This window comes from Petaurus breviceps, unplaced genomic scaffold (assembly GCF_028583685.1).
Source record: "Petaurus breviceps papuanus isolate PSGF00001 unplaced genomic scaffold, PetGlider_PUasm1.0 90842, whole genome shotgun sequence".
In the NCBI taxonomy this organism is placed as follows: Eukaryota; Metazoa; Chordata; class Mammalia; order Diprotodontia; family Petauridae; genus Petaurus; species Petaurus breviceps.
The window spans coordinates 24,079,001-24,100,568 of record NW_027187358.1 but is presented as its reverse complement, the minus strand read 5'-3'; the positions used below and the strand labels follow the sequence as shown (position 1 = coordinate 24,100,568).

Genomic DNA, 21,568 nt, shown 5'->3' with positions numbered 1-21,568 from the left:
AATTGTTCAGCTATTCCCAATTGGTGGATGTTCCCTCAATTTTTAATTATTTGCCTCCATAAAAAATCTGCTATACATATTTTTGTATAAATAGGTCCTTCCTCTAAAAAGATCTCTTTTGGATACAGATTTAGTAGTAGTATTTCTGGATCAATGGGTATGCAACTTTTTTGGTCCTTTGGACATAGTTCCAAATTGCTGCCCAGAATGATTGTATCAGTTCACAACTCCACCAACAGTGCATTAGTGTCACAGTTTTCCTACATCCCTTCTAACATTTATCATCTTCTTTTTTTGGTCATATTAACCATTGTGATGGTGACCATCTGAAGTCATCCTGATCTATATCTTGCCTCTGGACCCAGATGGTTTTGAAGGAGAAAGTGAGGCTGGTGACTTTGCTTAGCCCTCTCACTTAAATATTATTCACTTCCAAGTCATGATATCACCTTCCTGATGTTATGGTCTTCTTTGAAAACAAAGGACAAACAATAACAACAACAACAATAGCAGAAACAATATTAAGCATTCTTATTGATGTGAGGTGGTACCTCAGAGTTATTTAATGTGTATTACTTAAATCAATAGTAATTTAGAGCATTTTTTCATATGAATATAGGTAACTGATTTTGTCTGAAAACAGACTGTTCATATCCTTTGACCATTTGTCAGTTGGAGAACGATTTACATTCTTATAAATTTGACACATTTTCATATATTTGAGAAATTAGAATATATGCATATGCATACATACATATACATGTACATATATATGCATATATGTATGTGTGTGTATTTTTTTGAGAGATATCAGAGACATTGCTGTAAAAAGTTTCCCACAGATTTCTGCTTCCTTTCTAATCTTGGTTGCATTGGTTTTATTTGTGCAAAGACTTTTTAATTTAATGTAATCCAAATAATCCATTTTACATTTTATAATGCTGTTTATCTTTTTTTGGTCACAAATTTTACCCTTCTCCTTATATCTGACAGTCAAAATATTCCTTGCTCTCCTAATCTATTTCTAGTATCACCCTTTATGTCTAAATCATGTATCCAATTTTACCTTATCTTTGTATATAGAGATGTTGTTCTATAACTGATTTCTGTCATACTCTTTTCTAGTTTTCCCAGCAATTTTTGACAAATAGTGAGCTCTTGCCCTAATAACTTTGGTTTTTGGATTTGTCAAACATTAGAATACTGTGTCTTGTGTGCCTAATCTATTCTACTGATACACCACTCTGTTTCTTAGCCAGTACCAGATTGTTTTGATAATGTACATTTCTTAATATTGTTTTGATTACTTTATCTGCCTGTTCATATCCTTTGACTATTTATCAATTGAAGAATGGCTTTTATATCTATACATTTAACTCAATTCTCTACATATTTGAAAAATGAGGTCTTTATCAGAGAAATTTGCTATATTTTTTTCAGTTATGATCATTTTGTATTTCCCTCCATTGCATTCCCCACATTTATCCTACCCTGTCTCCTTTCACCTTGGGCATTCTCAAAAGTATTTTGCTTCTGACTTTTACCTCACCCTATCTGTCTTCCCCTTTATCATCCTGCCCCTTCTCTTATCTGTTTCCCCTCCTACTTTCTTGTGGGATAAGATTTATTTCTATGCCTGGATGTATATTTCATTCAATCTTTGAACAAATTCTAATGTAAGGTTCATTCACCCCCCCCCATATCCCAAATCATATCCTCCACCATAAAAGTTCTTTTGTACCTGTTTTGTGTTAGATAATTTGCCTAATTCTATTTTTCCCTTCTTCTTTTTCAACTCTCCCCCCTTTTCTTAGATAATCATCCCATCAAACTCAACTCACACCTGAGCCTTCTATCTATGTATACTCTTTATAATTGCCCTAACAATGAGTTTTGAGGAATTTCAAGTATTATTTTATTGATATAGGAATGTAAACAATTTAACCATATTAAGTCTTTTATGATTTTTCTTTCATGTTTATTTTTTTATGTTTCTCTTGAGTATGGTGTTTGAAAATCAAGTTTTCAGCTCTGGTCTTTTCATCAGGAATACTTAAAGTCCTCTATTGCACTGAATATACTTTTTATTTTACTGAAGATTTAAACTCATTTGTGTTGGGTAGGTGATTCTTGATTCTAATCCTAGCACTTTTGTCCTCCAGAATGTCGTAAAGCAAACCCTCTTATTCTTTTATGTAAAAATTGTAAAATCTTATGTTATCTTACCTGCAGCCCATGATATTTGAATTGTTTCTTTTTGACTGCTGGAAATATTTTCTTTTTGCCCTGGGACCTCGGAAATTTGGCTAAATTATTCCTGGGAGTTTTGATTTTGGGATTTATTTCAAGAAATAATCAGTAGACTCTTGATATCTATTTTACCCACTGGTTCAAAATATCAGGGAAGTTTTCCTTAATAGTTTCTTGAAACATGTCCAAACTATTTTTTTGATCATGGCTTTCAGGAAGTCCAACAATTTTAAAATTATCTGCCCTGGATCTATTTTCCATGTCAGTTGTTCCAATGAGGTATTAACTTTCTTCTTCTTCTTTTCTTTTTTCTTCTTCTTCTTCCTCTTCTTCTTCTTCTTCTTCTTCTCCTCCTCCTCCTCCTCCTCCTTCTCTTCTTTCTCATTTTCCTCCTCTTTTCCAATTGTTTAATTTAGTGTTATTGTTTCTTGCTCTCTAATGGAGTTATTAACATCCACTTGTCCCATTTTATTTTTAAAGAATTATTTTCTTCAGTGAGCCTTTTTGCCTCCTTTTCCATTTGGCCAATTCAACTTTTTAAGGAGTTTATTTTTTCTTTACTGCATTTTTAAGCATCTTTTTCCATTTTTTATGCTTCCTTTACCAAACTGTTGATTTTTTTCATGAATTTCTTTCATCCTTCTAATTTGTTTCCCCAACTTTTCTTCTACTTCTCTCATTTGATTTTTTGAATGAACTCTTCCAGGAAGTGTCTTTTTTGTGGGTGGGTGGGGGGGCATGACTGAGACCAACTCATTTTTTTTTGAGGCTTTACATGTAACTATACTGATATATTGGTTCTCTTTTCAGTTTATATTTTGAATTTCATTGTCACCATAGTAACTTTCTGTGGTCAGGATTTTTTTCTTGTTCATTTTTTTCTAGCCTACTTCATGACTTTTGACTTTATATTAATGTTGTACTCTGCTCCTGGGGTGGATTGTCCTAAGATTTTTGCATTACTACATTACTACATACTCTCTGCTGGCCTGTGCTGTGGCAGTGGGGCCAAGCTGCTGTCCTGCACTGAGATCACAGGGCTTTACTGCTGTCCTGTGCCATATCCATGGGCCATTACCAATGGCTTGCTGGGACTTGATCTTTTACTGATTTGGGCAGGATTGTCCTTTTTTTTTTTTTTTAGCTTATTTAGCTTTTTTACCTTTCCTGCTGACCTTCTGAATTTTCTTGGGTTGGAAAATTATTTCACTCCATCATTTTGTAGGTTCTGCCTCTCCCAAATTTATTTTGAGGCATGATTTTATAGTTGTTTCAATGTGAATTTAGGAAAATTCTGACAAGTTCCTACCTTACTGCTCATCCTGACTCCACCTTCTCTTTTTTTTTTAAATGGAATTATAGCCTATAAATTATGAGACCATGAAAAATGGTCTGAAAACTATTACATTGTCATCTAGAGATCAACTGTTTTTATCATTCTGAGGAGGGAAAGAAATCATTCCATTTAAAAAAAATGTTCATATAAAAAACCAATGAATAAGCTGGATTTCTTTATTTTTAAATGTAGTGTGTATACATTTTGTACTATTGTATGAGATAGATTATGATGGGACATAAATATTATAGTATTTTGTGTTCTGGAGATATCCCCATTTCTCCTCTCAAGAGTTTTTTCAGACTTCCTAAAAGCTTTTTAGATAATAGATAATGAGCTTTGTTTCTTTTTGTAAAAAACGTTTTTTTAATCTATTTGGTCATTGCATTCTTTCTCAATGATATTTCCCCCTCAACCATCTGACTACATTTAAAAAGATATATAAAAAAAGTTACTTAGGGGTATGGATTAAACTTTGTTTTGTGGTACTCAGTTTTCACTTACCACAACTTTGTGTCAAAACAACCGTCAGATTCCACAGGCTAGAACAATGCTTCCCTCCTTTTTTTGTGTGTGTGGTTTCATTTAGGCTTTAATTTTTTAATATATTTTATTTTTATTTTATTTTTTTAATGCTTTATTAACTTCTGATTTACATCATTCGTTTCTACCAGATGTTGAGTTGCAAATTTTCTCTCCATTTTTCCCCTACCGACCCCCACAAAATAGCAGTCCCACAGTATCAATCTGCTCTCTCCCATATTTTCTCCCATACCCCTTTCTACTTTTCCAGTGGATCTCTATGCCTCAGTGCCTGTATATCTTATTTCCCAATTACATGTAGGATGGTATTAATAATAGTGTATATATATATATATATGTGTGTGTGTGTGTATATACACACACATATATACCTACATATATATACATACACACCCACACACATGTATATAAATATATATATATATATATATTTGAATATTTGATTTTAAAACTTTCATTCCAGATTCATTCACTTCCTTCCTTGTCACCCACCCTTACTGGGAACATAAGCAGTTCAGTATAGGTTGTACATGTGTGGCTAATGCAAAACAATAACATAGTAGATATATTGTAAAAGACTGACTATATTTCCCTCCCTCCTATCCCACCTCCCACTTGTTCTATTCTCTACTTTGATCCCGTCCCTTTTCAAAAGTGGGTGCTTCCAACTTCCCTCCCCCCAGCCTGCCCTCGCTTCCATCATCCCCCCTCTCATCCCCTTCCCCCCTACTGTCCTGGATGGTGAGATACCCTATTTAGTGAGTATTTCATTCCCTCCTAAATGGAAATAAAGTTGACCCATTCCCTTTTGCCTTCCTATTCTTCCCCTCCATTGTAACCATTTTCCCTTGCCTCTTCTGTATGAGAGAGTTTACCCCAATCTGTCTCTCCCCATCTCCTCTCATTATATTCCTCTCACCTCTTAATTTCACCTTTTAAGTATCATACCTTCCTGTTAAATTGGTCCTGTGCCCACTATCTATGTATACCTGTAAACATATATACACACATTCACATATGTATTCATATGCCCATATACCCTCATATATATATTCCCTTCAACTACTGAGAAAAGTTTCATAAGTTACAATTATTGTTTTTCCATGTAGGAATGTTAATAGTTCAACTTTGATAACTTCCTTATGATTTCTTTTCCCTGTTTACCTTCTCATGCTTCTCTTACTTCTTGTATCTGAATGTCAAATTTCCTATTCAACTCTATTTTTTTTGTGCATGAATGCTTGAAAGTCCTCTATTCCACTGAAAGACCATATTTTCCCCTGAACTTCCCTCCTTTTTTATGATCTGATATTTTGACATTTCTCCAGAAAAACAACATTCAAGGACTCTTGATTTACTCAAACTTTAAACTATAGTTCAGAAGCATCCAAATTACCCAAAAAATAATATTAAATAGCTGCTCTGATAGCAATCAAACATGTTTTATGGAGGTGTTTCCATAAATACAGTGTTATTCATTATTTTGATAATCGCTCATTGTTTCACTTGATTGACTCTTGTCTTACTCAGGTTTGCTGTTTGTTTTTTCTATATTTGACATTTTTAGTAATGTTAAAAAATAGAATTGATACTTTACAGCATTTTGCAAAGTATGAACAACCAAATTTAGATTTAAATAAGCTTTGCAATTTTCTATTATTGTTTGATAATTCTATTTATTTTTTGCTTCTGCTGTCCTTTATTTTCTGTCCTCCTAATACCCATCACACACAGTTCTAGGAGAACTATGGATAACATTTGTCACAAATGAAGGCAGTCAAGAATGAGCCTTGAGAAGACAATTTGGGCCATTAAATATCTGATTGTTTTCTGACATCCTGAGCCTATGAAACTTCTTTTCCTTGTCATTTAGGGATAGAGAGATCTGCTTATCGCAAAGGTCTAGAGGTTACCCTTAATCTTCCTTTTAGAATGAGTTCTTTTTTTGGCACAGCAAGCTGACATTTTTGAAAATTATGGAAATTTGGCAGGAGGCAGGTATGTTTTTGTATAAATCAGTTTTGTGGATAGAAATGTTTAATATGGTAGTAGTGAACCCTGAGAGGCTTGGAGCAAAACATGGCAACAAAAAAGAATGGGAGAGGTTGGTGGAATCTTGTTATAGGAATCTTTTGTAGCCAAGAAGACATCAGGAGACCAATAGACCATTGAGAAGAGGACTGAGACTATGGGCATGCTGAGCCAGTTATAGTTAGAAGATGCCCAAGATAAGATTTTACAATTTTTGCCGATGAGAATATTCATCTCTTTTCTTTTAAATGTTCCTACAATGGTTGTATAATTAAATGATATAGCCAGACAATATCTTGTGATAGTAATGGAATATAAAGATTCCCCTGTATTGGCTTGGTTTTCAAATTGATTGTGTTAAAACCCAGAGCTTGTTAATCCCACCTGTGGGATGGACTTGATGTGAAAAGAAAGTCCTGAACTGGGAGGAGCTGGTGACGTAGATTTGGAGAGACAAGAGAGAGGCAGAAGAACTTTTTGGAAGCAGCACCTTGTGGAGGCAGAGAGAGAGACTGAGAGAATTGCTGGGGGCCACTTTGAATTGCCCTGGACTTTTGAGACCTGCCCCCCAGAGCTGCCAAGGACTGAGGAGACATGGCTGTTTTGCTGGTACTTTGTCTGTCTGTTTTGATGTTGTTTTGCCATATTTGTCCACTGGTGAAAGACAGTCCTGTTGAAGAAGTCCTGGAACCTGGCTGTTGGCAGCTCTGGGGGGCAGGTCTCAAAATTCCAGGGCGATTCAAAGTGGCCCCCACCAATTCTCTCAGTCTCTCTCTCTCTGCCTCCACGAGGTGCTGCTTCCAAAAAGTTCTTCTGCCTCTCTCTTGTCTCTCCAAATCTATGTCACCAGCTCCTCCCAGTTCAGGACTTTCTTTACACATCAACAAGTCCATCCCACAGGTGGGATTAACAAGCTCTGGGTTTTAACACAATCAATTTGAAAACCAAGCCAATACAGGGGAATCTTTATATTCCATTACTATCACATATCTAAACTAAGCTCTGGACACTTGTTACATGCACACACATACACACACACAATATTTATTTTCTGAAAAAGATAAATTTTGACTTGTGGATAGGTTTGGTCACCTTACCTGAATATAGAGTCAGTTTTGGGTGCATCGATCCTCAATGGTGTCTTTAAAGTGCTACTATTTGAGATGTGGAATTAGGAGAATTCCTTAGTCAGATATTTTCTTTATTTATTGGAGGTTGGGTTTATCACCTAGTAAAAATAAGAAAGTCACTCCTTAGTGTCACATCTACTAATTCCCAATGGGAGGGGAAGCAACTAAAAACAAGATACCTATGAAGTTTAGAATAACAAGACCAATGACAATAACAAAATAAGAGATCAGTGTTATTTTTTCTAAAGAACACAGAGAGACAAATCTTATGCAATCAACTATAAAAATAATTTGAAATCAAATACAAAATTTAATGGTAGAGTAATAAGTCTGAAACATCATAGACTAAAGCTCACAACATCCTGCCTCAAGTGAATCGATATTTTAGTGCTTTTCTGTTTAAGGGCAATATCATTAATACTTTGAGGTTGTATCAATACCAAGCAAGGTCAACTATTAAGCATTTTCATTCATTCATTTTTTTGCATTAATTTATATATGCATTCTTCTTGTGTGTCTATTATGTGATGAATAGATGGCATCCATCCCTGATAGTTTTTCTTCGCAGTTGTTACCTATGTGTCATTATGGTACATAACAAGCATACAATCATCATTATTTTGGCTTAGTTGATTGTTATATTATTCTGTCGAAGGAATGACAAACTCATATCTATGATGACACAGATTCAATCCATAGACAAGGTTTCTGAGGTAGTCCAAGCAATTATTTAAGATGGTGGGAACAGGGTATGGTGACAGAGGAAATCCCTCCACTCCCCTATTTTCTGCTTTATTCCTAAAATAAGAAACTTCAGGCTGAGCAGTGAATCTAATCTGTTTCTGGGATACAGGGAACATTTGCTTTATACAATCTTTCCATTTTCCTCTTATAACCATTCTTCTAATCCAGGATTTTCTGCATCCTTCCACCCTCAACTAACTAAAAACTTGATTTTAAATGACCTGAGATCTTTTAAAAATAAGGATAATATGAACTGAAAGCCAGTCTGCTTTTTTGAGGGGGTGGGGGTTAAATGAATGGCAATCTTAGATAGTAAATAGTTGTCAAAGCATAATTTTCCAATAGAAAGTGGCCTTATGATTTCTTTGAAAAAATAGAATCAGCTAGCATTTTACTGACCTGACTCTTTATAGTTTTTCAATTGGACATGTCACAGTTACACCATTTCTAGACAATAGATCAGCTGTATGCAGTGCTAGTTCTCATGGAGAGCAAATAAATTCTTCTTTAAAAGGTCAATACTACAGGACCGACCATGAAATTGAGAAATAACACATTAATTACCTGTGAGGGATGGATATAGCATCAAAAGGGGTGTGGGGGGGTCTTTCTATCACATGTCCTAAAGGAAGGATCTAGTTATTACTTCTTTCCTATGCCTTTGAAAAAAATAGTAATGTTTTTATTTGGTGGCTGCTCTTTGAAAACTATGCCACTAGTTCAGATACTTTGCTTAAAAAAATAATGGTTATAATTAATTTGAGTTCATAAAATGCTTCTCTCTCCCTGCTCCAGATCCCAGACCAATAGGTGCAGGACAAAAAAGTCTTTGTACAGCCAAGTTTGAATGACTATCTCCCAGGAGTTATTGTCCACAAAGGAACATGAGCCTTTATTTTAACAAAAATTACTTGATCAGTAACAAAAGAAATATCTATATATAGTATGGGATGTAAACTCTCTGAAAAGAGCAACTTTTCAGTTTTTGCCTTTGTGTATCTGGAGCTTAGTATAGTGATTATGACCTGGTAAACATGTGATAAATGTTTTTGATTGATTATGGCTTTATAGGATTCAGTGTTAACCAAAATATACAAAACACTGTAGAGATCCAATTTATCTTCCTCCACCATCTATCCCCAAGGGCAAGATACCTAACCTCATTTGATATCAGTTTACACATATATAAAATTTGAATAATAAAAGGCAGAACCTAATTGCTAGAGTAACAGGAAGTACAATCCTCTCTTTCTCTCTTTGGAGAAATAAAATACTTCTTAATAGATCTAGAGAAAATACTAGAGTGAAGTTGATGGCAAAATTCAAGAAAAAGATACAGTGAGTTATTTTTCTGTCCCAGATAGATAAACATAAATACCTGTTAATGCTAAGAGTAATTTCTGGACAGGCATACCAAATGAAATACTTTAACACAATGAGAGGGACATATAGAAGGAGAGGTCTTAAAACTGTATTGTTGCACTACAATCTCATGCAAACTGTAGGAATAGGTACCAACCAGTAGCTTTGGTGTACACTACCAAGTTCCAGTTCACAGACATAAGGGAAGGGTGCAAAAGAAGATACAAGCTTGTGGGGGCTGGTTTCTTTTTTTTTTTTTTTAAGCAATCGGAGTTAAGTAACTTGCTCAAGGTTACACGGCCAGTTATTTCTGGGTGTGCTGCTGAGTATCTGAGCCCGGATTTGATCCCCAGGTCATACCGACACTGCAGCTGGTGCTCTTATTTGCTGAGCCACCTTGCCACCCCTTTAGGGGCTGGTTTCTGAGAAGAAGTAGTCACAAGTCCTGCACTGTGTACCTGGAGGAAAGAGTTTAGAAACAGGCAGGAGTTGTATTTCTCAAACTCCAGGAGCAGAATAGTGTTTCAGGGGCAGTGAGGTGGCACAGTGAGTAGAGTACTGGCCCTGGAGTCAGGAGAACCTGAGTTCAAATCCGGCCTCAGACACTTACCACTTGCTAGCCATGTGACTTTGGGCAAGTCACTTAACCCCAATTGCCTTCCAAAAAAGCAAAAAAAAAAAAAAAGGATAGTTTTTCAGTTCCAATTTCTAACTCAGTTTGCAACCTGCACAGGAATAACCAATACTGGAATCCCAGACCAAAGGGAAGTCTGAGGTTCTATCACTGATCCAAAAGAGCTTCCTGTGGACTGAAAATTTCTGAATCCATTAATATTCTACTGTTACTCAGACTCAAACACAAGTTGAGAACTGGCAGACCTCAAACTAGGGGGCAAATGATAAAAATTTTCTGTGAATCAGAATATTTTGAGAAAATTGAATATTTTTAGATTCCCCAGTCTGAGATGTCCCTGACAACCTGAAATGACACAAAACTTAATACCCTAAGAAAGTAGCAGTAGGACTGCCTAAACACTATGTCCAGAAGTGTGTAAAACATTACTGAGGGTTGGTAAATATAATGACCAGTCACAATCTGTTAATTGCCTTAAAAATAAATAAAAAGATGATAAACTGAAATAAACAGAGAATAAGATAATTTGCTATATGAATTTGTGTTACTCTCAGCAATCAAGATTAAAAAAATGAAACTCAAAATATAATAGGGGAAGATTGAAAGAAAGTTTATTTTTTGCCCCCCTTTGCCTCAGGGTAATTTTCATACTTCTTTTTCCTTAGGGAGAATACATTTTTGTTATTTGAATAAAGAACTGAAAAAGGTGTGAACTGAAAACTAATAGCAAAACTTCAATCATTATCATGTATATATCAGAGAGCAGGGTCTTCAGTCGTAAGTATTCAGGAAAGCAAATTTTATGTATGATAAAAAAATTTGGTCTCATGTTCTCCCAAAATGATCACTATGTCATGCATTTGACAATTCATCCTAGGGGACTTGTCGAAGGCAATTTTTAAATATATTTATGCCCATTGAGAAAAAAACAACAACATGGTGTAGTGAATAGAAGCCAGACAGACTTAGGTTCAGTTTCTACCTCTGATACATGTTAGCTGTAAGTCCTTTTTTTCCCCTTTTTTTTTGGGGGGGGGTGTCTTTATTAATTTGTTCATTTACTTTGACTTTACAAGATTCAGTTCCCCAGTTCTTTGAGTTTCAAATTTTCTTCCCCTCACTCTCCTCCACACCTCCCACCCCCCAACCATAGTGGCATAAAATCAGGTATAGGATCTGCAGATACTTTCACATTAGACATTGGTCAGGTTATAAAGAAGAATTGTATCAGATGAAATGAACAATGGGAAAGAGGAGACCAAACTAAACAAGAAAAAGAAAGAGAGCAGGTAATTTGCTTCAATCTGCTTTCAAACTCTGTTCTTTCTAGTTCTTTCTCTGAATGTAGACATCTCTCTCCATCATGAGTGTTTTAGAGTTTACTTATAGCCCTGAATTTCTAAGAAGAGTCCAGTCTATTGAAGTTGGTCATCAAACATACATTGTGTCTGTAATTGTGTACAAATTTTTCCTGGTTCTACTCTTCTCACTCAGCATCAGTTCATATAAGCCTCTCCAGGTAGATATGAAGTTCATCTGCTCTTTGTTTCTTATGGCACAATAGTATTCCATTAAATTCATATACCATAACTTGTTTAGCCATTCCCCAATTGATAGGCATCCCCTTAATTTCCAATTCTTTGCCACCACAAAAAGAGATGCTATAAATGTTTTTCTACATATGGTTCTTCCTCCTGCTTCTGTGATCTCCTTGGCATACAACATTAGAAGTGGTATCGCTGGGTCAAAGGATATGAAATTATTTATAGTTCTTTAGTCATACTTCCAGATTTCTCTCCATAAAGGTTGGATCAGTTCACAACTCAACCAACAATGTATTACTGTTTTAATTTTTCCACATTCTCAACAGCATTTATCATTTTCCTGTTTTGTCATCTTAACCAATCTGACTGGTGAGATGTGGTACCTCAGAGGTGTTTTGATTTCCATTTCTCTAATCAATAGTGATTCAGAGCATTTTTTCATATGCTTATAGATATCTTTAATTTCTTCCTCTGAGAACCTGTTCATATCCTTTGACCATTTATCAATTGGGGAATGACTTGTATTCTTATAGATTTGATTCAATTCTCTGTATATTTTAGAAATGAGGCCTTTATCAGAGACATTGGTTGTAAAAATTCTTTCCCAGTTTCCCACTTCCCTCTTAATCTTGGTTACATTGGCTTTGTTTGTACAGAAGCTTTCCACTTTCATGTAATCAAAGTTATCCATTTTGCATTTTAAAATGCTCTCTAATTCTTGTTTGGTCATGCAATTTTCCCCTCTCCGTAAATCCATAAACAGGTAAACTGTTCCTTGCTTTCCCAGATTGCTTACAGTATCATCCTTTATACCTAGATCATGCACACATTTAGACTTGATTTTGGTATACGGTGTTAGATAATGGTTGATGCCCAGTTTCTGCCATACTATATTTCAGTTTTCCCAGCAGTTTTTGTCAAATAATGAGTTCTTATCCCCAAAACTGAGGTGTTTGGGTTTATCAAAGAGTAGATTATTATTGTCATTTATTTCTGAGTCTTGTGTACCCAATCTATTCCATTGATCCACTGCTCTATTCCATAGTTTTGTTGACTGCTCCTTTATAATACAGATTAATATCTGGTATAGCTAGGCCACATTCTCTAGCATTTCTTTTCATTATTTCCCTTGATATTCTGCACCTTTTGTTCTTCCAAATGAATTTTGTTACTGTTTTTTCCTAGTTCTATAAAGTAATTCTTTGGTAAATTGTTAGGTATGGCACTAAATATGTAATTTAATTTAGGTAAAGTTGTCATTTTTATTGTATTAGCTTGACCCAGCCATGAGCAACTGATTTTTTTCCAATTAGTTGGATCTGACTTTATTTGTGTGAAAAGTGTTTTGTAGTTGTGTTCATATAGGTGCTGAGTTTGTTTTGGCAGGTAGATTCCCAAATATTATGTAATGTCTACAATATCTTTAAATGGGATTTCTCTTTCTATCTCTTACTTGAATTTCATTAGAAATATAGATGAATGCAGAGGATTTATGTGGGTTTATTTTATATCCTGCAACTTTGCCAAATTTATTTATTGTCTCAAGTAGTTTTTTTACTTGATTCTCTAGGATTCTCTAAATATATCATTATATCATCTGCAAAGAATGATAACTCAGTATTTTCTTTGCCTAATTTGATTCCTTTTATTTCTTTTTCTTCTCTAATTGCTACTGCTAGTATTTCTAGTACCAGATTGAATAAGAGGGGTGATAATGGACACACTTGTTTCACCCCTAATCTTATTGGAAGTGCTTCTAGCTTATCCCCATTAAATATAATACTTGCTTATATCTTTAAATAGATGCTACTCATTATTTTAAGGAAGGCTCCATTTATTCCTATACTTTCTACTGTTTTTAATAGGAATGGATGTTGTACTTTGTCAAAAGCCTTTCCTTCATCTATTGAGATAATCATGTGGTTTCTGCTATTTTTATTGTGGATATGATCAATTATACTAATGGTTTTCCTAATAATAAACCATCCTTGAATTCTTGGAATAAATCATACCTGATCAAAGTTTATTATTCTTGCTATAATTTGCTATAGTCTTTTGGTTAATATATTTTTTAAAGTTTTTGTATCTATATTCATGAGGGAAATTGATTTGTAATTTTCTTTCTCCATTTTATCTCTTCCTGATTTAGGTATCAGTACCATGTTTGTCTCATAGAAAGAATTTGATAGGACTCCTTCACTAATTTTTCCAAATAGTTTGTAGAGTATTGGAATCAATTGTTCTTTAAATGTTTGATGGAATTCACTAGCAAATCCATCTGGCCCTGGAGAATTTTTTTTCTAGGGAATTCCCTGATGGCTTGTTCAACTTCTTTGTCTGAGATGGGGTTATTTAAGTAATTTAATTCCTTTTCAGCTAATAAGGGCAGCTTATATTTTTGTAAATATTCAGCCATTTCATTAAGATTGTCAAATTTTTGTGCATATAATTTGGCAAAACTATTCCTAATTATTGTTTTAATTTCCTCTTTTTTGGAGGTAGATTCACCCTTTTCATTTTTTAATACTCATAATTTGATTTTCTTTCTTTTTCTTATCATATTGGCTAAGGCTCTATCAATTTTATTGTTTTTTAAAAATAAAACCAGCTCTTAGTTTTATTTATTTATTCAATAATTTTACTAATTTCAATTTTATTAATCTCTCCTTTGATTTTCATTATTTCTAATTTAGTATTTAATTGCAGATTTTCAATTTGTTCTTTTTCTGGCTTTTTCAATTGCATGCCCAATTCATTGACCTCCCTTTTCTCTAATTTATTCATGTATGCACTCAGGGACATAAAACTTCCCCTAAGAACTGCCTTTACTGCATCCCACAAATTTTGGTATGTTGTCCCATTATTGTCATTCTCTTGAATGAAGTTAGTGATTGTTTCTATAATTTCTTGTTTGACCCACTCATTCTTTAGGATTAAATTGTTTAGTTTCCAATTAATTTTTAGTATATCTTTCCATGGCCCTTTATTGCATATTTTTTATGGTATCATGATCTAATAATAATGAATTTAATATTTTTGCCTTTCTTCACTGAATTGTGAGGTTTTTATGTCCTTGTACATGGTCAATTTTTGTGTATGTGCCATGTGCCACTGAGAAGAAGGTATATTCCTTTTTATCCCCATTCTGTTTTCTCTAGAAATCTATCATACCTACCCTGTCTAAAATTCTATTCACCTCCTTAACTTCTTTCTTGTTTATTTTGAGGTTGAATTTATCAAGTTCAGAGAGGGGAAGATTAAGGTCCCCCACTAGTATAGTTTTGTTATCTATTTCTTCCTTTAATTCCCTTACCTTTCCCTTTAGTAATTTGGATGCTATACTACTTGATGCATATATGTTAAGTAATGGTTTTTCTTCATTCTCGATGGTGCCTTTTAGCAGGACATAGTTTCCTTCCTTATCTCTTTTAATTAGATTTATTTTTGTTTTTGCTTTATCTGAGATAAGGATTGCTACCCCTGCATTTTTTTACTTCAGCTGAGGCATGATATAGTTTACTTCAGCTTTTTACCTTTACCCTTTGTGTATCCCTCTGTTTCAGATGTGTTTCCTGTAAGCATATTTTTAATCCATTCTGCTATCTGCCTCTTTTGTATGGGAGATTTCATCCCCTTCATCTTCACAGTTGTGATTACTATCTGTTTCTTTCCCTCCATCCTATTCCCTCCCCTGTTTATGCTTTCATTTTTCTCCCCTTCTCCCTTCCCTTCCTTAGTAGTTTTCCTTTAGACCACTGCCTCCCTCAGTATTCTTTTCTTATCGGCCCCCCTCCCTTTCCCTTCCCTTCCCCCTTTCTTCTTTCCTCCTTTCTAACTACCCCACTTTGCTAGCCCTTCCCCCCTCTGACTGCCTGTAGGATATGAGAGATTTTTATACTTAATGTAGGATGTTATTTCTTCTTTGAACCAAGCTGACAGTAACAGATCTCATGCAAAGCTCCTCTCCCTCCCCACTTTCCCTCTATTATGATATATTTTGTGTCTCTTCTCAACATAGTCCTATGTTTAACTGATTGTGTTATCCCCTCCTTGAACCAGTACCAATGAGGGAAAATCTCATATAATCCTCATCTCCCTCCCTTCTTTCCCTCTGCTAAATTGTTTTTATGCCTCTTTTTGTGCCATAATTTACCCTTTTCCACTTCATTCTTTCCTCTATTGCCATTGTAGTCTCTTTGTAGCCCTTAATAAGGTTTTGTGTTTGTCATCATTTTGTGTAATTTATTCCCACACCCTCTACTTGTCTACAAACAATTTGCTCTTATTAAATAACAAGGTGTGTTTGTGCATGTGTTTCCCTTGTTTATCTTTCCGTGTCTCTCTTGCATCTTGTAATTGGAGGTTTAATTTTCCATTGAACTCTGGCTTTTTCATTAGGAAGATCTGGAAATCCATTATATCTTTGGATGGCCATCTCCTTGCCTGGAAGAATATGTTCAGTTTCACTGGGTAGGTGATCCATGGTTGTAACCAAGCTCTTTTGCCTTGTGAAAAATTGTATTCCACTTATTCCAGTCTTTCAGTGTAGAGGCCTCCAGATCCTGTATGATCCTCACTGTGGTTCCATGATATTTGAATTGTTTCTTTCAAGCCACTTTCAGTATTTTCTCCTTTACCTGGTATTTCTGGAGTTTGGCCACAACATTTCAAGGACTTTTCAATTTGGGATCTCTTTCAGGAGGTGTCTGGTGGATTCTCTCAATTTCATTTTACTCTCTGGTTCTAGTATCTCAGGGCAGTTTTCCTTGATGAGGTCTTTGAAGATGTTGTCCAGGCTATTTTTTTCATTGTGATTTTCTGGTAGGTCTATTATTCTCAGATTATTTCTCTGGGATCTGTCTTCCAAATCAGCTATTTTTTCACTGACATATTTTACATCTTTTTCTAATTTTTTATTCTTGATGTTTTGTTTGACTAATTCTTGGTTCCTCATAGAGTTATTGACTTCAATTTGGTTGATTCTAGTTTTCAGTGAATTATTTCTCTTGTTTAGTTTTTGGAGTTCCTTTTCCATATCACACATTTTTCTTTTTAAGGGGCTGTTTTCTTCATTGTAATGTTTTTCTAATTTTTCAATTTTGATTTCAAAAGAATTATTCATTTTATCTTTTATCTCTCTAATTTGGTTTTGAAAGTTACTTTTGAGCTCATCTAAGAATGCTTTCTGTTCTTGAGACCAATTCCCTGTTGAGGCTTCAGCTATGGGTGTGGAGTCAACACTGTCTCCCTATGAATTTGTTCTTCCCTCTCATGATAGTAGGACTCCATAGTCTTTGTTTTTGCAGTCTGCTTTTTACCCATTTTGAAACAGGGTCCTAGCCATGTCCTTCCTCTAGGGTTCCCAAGCCTTTACTGTTTAAGGTTTTGCCCTGGGGCGATAATTACTATATTTTCAGGGTCAGAGGGTGTTATGGGAGAAGCCAGGGTTCACTCTGCTATCCTGGTCCCTCGAGGTGCATATAGCAGCTTTTTAAATTTCTAGGCTGTGAATTGGTAGTCCCAGGAGTAGCTGCTGCCCCTGCCAGGGGCCCTGCATTTGACTCTTACCCTGCTCCATCCATTTCCAGCCCTGTGGTGATAGGCCTGGCAGTGGCTCTTGTGGTTGGTAGGTCAACTTTCTGGCATGTTGGTCAGGCTTTTTCTGGGCCTCTGTGGGCTGTGGTATCCAGGCCTCTGTGCTAGAATCTGAGCCTCTATGCTGCCCACCCAGGTTTGTCATCAGGGCCTTTGCTGCAGTGAGTCCTTTTGCAAGTACCTTAACCCCTTAGACTCTTGACAACACTCTAAATCTATAAGAAGCATTAAAGGTGTTGACCTGTGCTCATCAGGAACCCCTATACAATGAAATCTCATGTCCAACCAATCTTATCCCCTATACCCATAGATACATGTGTAAATACAGCAAAAAGAGATGAGTTTTTTTCTCCCTGATTTCCTTCCACTCTTGTATTAAGGATAAGGAGATAAAATGTATTGGACATAAAACATTTATTAATTAGGCTACATATGAATTTTCTTTCTGAGATGGATTGAACTAAGTGGTCTCTTCCGGGTCAGATATTCTGTGCCTCAAGTAATGTAATATCAGACTGTTAAAGATCCAGTTGGTAAAACTGGTCCCAAAACATAGAACTTCAAAGTATAGTCAAGAAGCAAGGGAGGTATTAATTCTAATATAGTGAAAGTAGAGCAAGATCATTGGATGATGTACACTTACAGTAATCCATGAAGCCTATGTCCTAAAGCCACCAGAGTTAAATGTTCCCAGTTTCCTCATCTGATTTTTACTGAAACTTTTTTTGAACCCTAGATCTACTCTCAACTTACTCAGACCTCTTGATATCTTGAGTGCTTCTCAAAAATGATAATTTCTCAATTAATGAAAAACTCAGGGTTCTTTTGTGGAACAAAATAATTTGCCATGTGTAAGTCTTCATGAGAAATGCAAAAGGCTCCTCATTTCCCATGCCTGCTCTCTTGTTTTGAACATGTTTCATGAGAGGAAGAAAGTTTCCAATTTGTCAAAATATTAAAGCAAAATAACATGGATTTAAGTCCATAAACAGTTAAGATGATTGTCCTTCCCTTCTTAGGTCTCCAGCTTTTTCTGGAAGCCATGAATACAGACTTAAATCATTATCTTAAGTTTGAGGATTCATTGAAAGAAGAGACTACTCAGAGAATACTTTGTGTACAGAGTCAAGTAACTTAATCCTTTCATATATCCCAATTTCCCTAAAGACTGACCAAGCACTCCAGAATTAAAGTATCACCAGGAGAGTTGTTAATAGGAAAATGAGATCCACAAGATAATAACTCAGATGAAACTGAAAGGTGTCCTAAAGAATCACGTGCTCTGGGGTGGCGAGGTGGCACAGTGAATAGAGCACTGGCCCTGGAGTGAAGAGGATCTGAGTTCAAATCCAGCCTCAGACACTTAACACTTACTAGCTGTGTGACTTTGGGCAAGTCACTTAACCCTAAATGCCCCTCCAAAAAACCCCCCAAAGTAAAAAAAAATCATGTAATCTACACACCCATTTTTCCAAATAATTTCCCAAACTGGAAACAGCTCTGTCCTTCATTACTTCCACTTTTCTTGGAAAATCTTCCATCTGTAAAATCTTAAGCTAGAGAATCAACTGCCATCCATCACCATGGTGAACTTCAATAGACTAGATCTGGGCCATCATGGACAAAAAGGTCAATATCAGAAACATGCCTTCAAATAGCTCATGTGGATCATGGCAAGTCAACCCTGATGGATTCCTTCTTTTGCACAGCTGTATTACCTGCTTAAGCCATGCTGGAGAGACCCAGTTCACTGACACACACACACACACACACACACACACACACACATACACACAAGATAAACAGGAATTATGTAACACTGTCATCTCCCTTTTTATGTACTGTCAGAAAATGATTTGAACTTCATCAAGCAGAGCAAAAATGGTTCTAGCTTTCTTTTCAACCTCATTGACTTTGTTGAACTCATTTACTTCTCATCTCCAACTTTGTAAAGGGTAAGAGTGATCCTATAAGAAAGATCCTGATTAGCTCAGTCCTGGAAATTTTGGGTTCGACTCTGGGCTTTATGGTTGTTCTTATATTGTGAAGCATTTTTGTTCAGTCAGCACATCAGAGAAAGGCCAAGTGAGAAATATATTGCATAATTCATTGTCAAAGGTACAGGTCACCCAGAGCCAGATAAATGGACCAAGAAAGTGGACCAGTGTTTTTGATTCTGTCAATAAGAAATTTAGCAAATTTGTTACTAGCCCTGATGGAAAGAAGTTACCTAGAACTTTCTGCCATCTTATCTTAGATCCAAACTTCAAGGTATTTGATGCAGTTATGAACTTCAAGAAGTAGAAGACTTCAAAACTGTTTGAAAACATTTGACATCAAATTGAAGAATGAGGATAAAGACAAAGAAAGAAAACTACTTCTGAAGGTGATAATGAGAGGTTGTTTGACTGTTGGAGATCAACTTTTCCAAATGATAACCATCCACATACCTTTCACTGTAACTGCTCAGAAATACAAATATGAACAATTACGCGGTGGCCCCTCTGATGATGAGGTTGCTATACACAATAAAAACTATAACACCAAAAGTCCATTGATGAAATGCATCTCTAAAATGGTGCCAACCTCATACAAGGGAAGATTCTATCTTAATATAATTTCTCTGATTGGTGTGGATCAGTTCCTTATGAAGACAGGTACCATTACTATCTTTGAGCATGCCCATAAGACAAGGGTAATGAAGTTTAGTATTAGCCCGATGGTATGAGTAGCTGTTGTGAACTAAAGCATCTGACCAAGTCTGACCCTATGATCCTGCATATCCTGAGGAATCTAGAAAACACATTTTTGCTGGCACAGGGGAGTTATATCTTGATATCTTACTGCAAGATCATGAGAAAGATAATGCATGCATTTCCATAAAAAATAAACCCTTTTGTCTTCTACCCTGAGACAGTCAACGAAGAATGAAATGTTCTCTCATCTTCCAAATATCCAAATAAGCCCAACAGGCTGTATATGAAGACTCAGACCTTTTCTGATGTCCTGGTTGACAATATTGATAAAGGCAAAGTCTCTGCCTGTCAGGAGCTCAAGCAAGTATGAGTTGGATCTGACTTAGGACCATAAGATCTAGTGCTTTGACCCTGATGGAACTAAGCCCAGTGTTCTCACAGATATCACCAAGAGAGTATGATACCTTAATGAGATCAAATACAGTGTCGTGGGTGGATTCCAGTGGGCTATCAAAAAGGGAGCATTGTGTGAACAGAACATGCACCCAGTCTGTTTTGATGTGAGTGATGTGACCCTGCATGCTGTTGCCATTGGCTTTTGTTGTTTGACTTGTATCTGACTCTTCATGACTCCATTTGGGGTTTTCCTTTGGCAAAGATCATAGAATAGTTTGCCATTTTCTCTTCCAGATCATTTTACAGATGAGAAAACTGAGACAAATAGAATTAAGTGAGTTGCCTAGGGTCATGTAGTTAGTAAGTGTCTAAGGCCAGATTTGAATTCAGGAAGATGACTCTTTCTAACTCCAAGTCCAGCACTCTATCTACTAGGCCACCTAACTGCTCCTTGGCCAATCACCATGGTGGTGTCTAAGTCATCCCTACAGTCCATTGCTGCCTCTATGCCTGTGTACTGATCACTCAGGCCCATCTTACAGAATCCACTTGTCATTCAGAATGCAGAATAAGTGGTTGGGGGCACTTATGGTGTCCTCAATAGGAACTAAGGGTATGTTTTTGAGGAGTCCCAGGTTGTCAGTGCCCCCATTTTATTTGTAAAAATTTATCTATCAATTAATTTTTTGGTTTCACAACTGACTTGAGGTCTAATAAAAATGGCCAAGCCTTCTCTCATCTGTGTATTTAACCACCCGCAGATTCTGCCTGTAATCAGCTTAAGCAACATAAGCTGGCCTTGCCAAATTGTTGCAGAGACTCACAAATGCAAAGGGCTGATGGAAGGTATTTCAGACCTGGGCAACTTTCTGGATAAGTTATAGAAGCTCTTTCCAGCACTGGTTCAAATACTTGCTACACTCTAGCATAATACCAATGCAGCAAATTGTTAAAACTGCAGTGATATCGCTTTGCATATACTTGATCAGTTCTTAATAACTTGAGACTTTCAAAACACATTGATATTAAGGCTTATTGGTTTCTGGTTTGCACATGCCACATTTGAGGCTCACTAGGCATCATACCTTCCAACATTTTCACATGATGAATTTGAGTTGTCCATTTTATATTTATCCCACACTAAAAAGAGAAAGAAAAAGTCTTCTCTCCATAGCATATGTTTGACCAGACTGGTAGTTTGGGATATGTACACAACTTTTCTTATCTTCATTTCTTGAAAGGAAACATAGTGCCCCCAAAGTTACAAGTGAGTGCATTACTAGGTTTTGCTTCAGTAAAGGGTTCAT

At 35.9% G+C, this 21,568-nt stretch overlaps 1 pseudogene; it reads left to right on the top strand.

The window, feature by feature from the left end:
* Window positions 1-21,145, top strand: part of LOC138148896 (elongation factor 2 pseudogene) — a 34,330-nt pseudogene extending 13,185 nt beyond the window's left edge.
* Window positions 21,146-21,568: the final 423 nt, after the last annotated feature.